Source organism: Macaca nemestrina, chromosome 8 (genome assembly GCF_043159975.1).
Source record: "Macaca nemestrina isolate mMacNem1 chromosome 8, mMacNem.hap1, whole genome shotgun sequence".
Classification (NCBI taxonomy): Eukaryota; Metazoa; Chordata; class Mammalia; order Primates; family Cercopithecidae; genus Macaca; species Macaca nemestrina.
In genome coordinates, this window is record NC_092132.1 from 7694327 (window position 1) to 7695076 (window position 750).

The following is a 750-nucleotide window of genomic DNA, read 5'->3' on the forward strand; positions in this document are numbered from 1 at the left end:
CTTTAAGGCATAGTTTATGTACCACCTTCTGTAAGAAGCTTTCCCTGACCCTTCAGAGAGAGTCCCCTTTAAATTGACCTAAAATTTATTTTAAGTTGTTGGCTGCAAGGAAGAAGACTTTATATTTACCATAGCAGTATTTCCCTTTCTTATACCAGTCTTTTAAAGATTTGTATTTATAAATGTTCTACAACTCCACTGAGGGCCCGAATTGTATCTTCGTACCTTTATGTTCTTAGCAACATTGCATACAGGTGAAAAGACTTTCAATTACCATTGAATAAATAAATGAATGAGTGAAATAAATCACAGACGTTTATTAAAGTTTATACATATAAAGGTGGTGTTGAATATTACAGTTGCAAACGTTGGGAATGAGGGTATATTCTTAAATCTATTTCTAAAGTGATAGGGTATGCTGTTAATCATTTCTTTACAAACCAGCCTTGTAGCCTCCATATGGATAATTTCAATTTTAAATCCTATTTCAACTTGGCATTACTTTGACAGTATTTTAGTCTGAGACAAAATTCCCTTGCCAGGTAATAGCTTTATAACTCAATGGTATCTAATAAATTTAGAAAAAAACAACAGAATTGGATTACTTTTAGTCACTTTTATAAAAGATAAACTATTCTAAGAATACCTATTTGGAAACCTCAATGTCCTCTTCCATTAGGTTTGTGTTTATGTGAGTAAATTATAATTTCAAATTGTTGCCTCTTGATGATAGAGACTGGGTTTATTAAA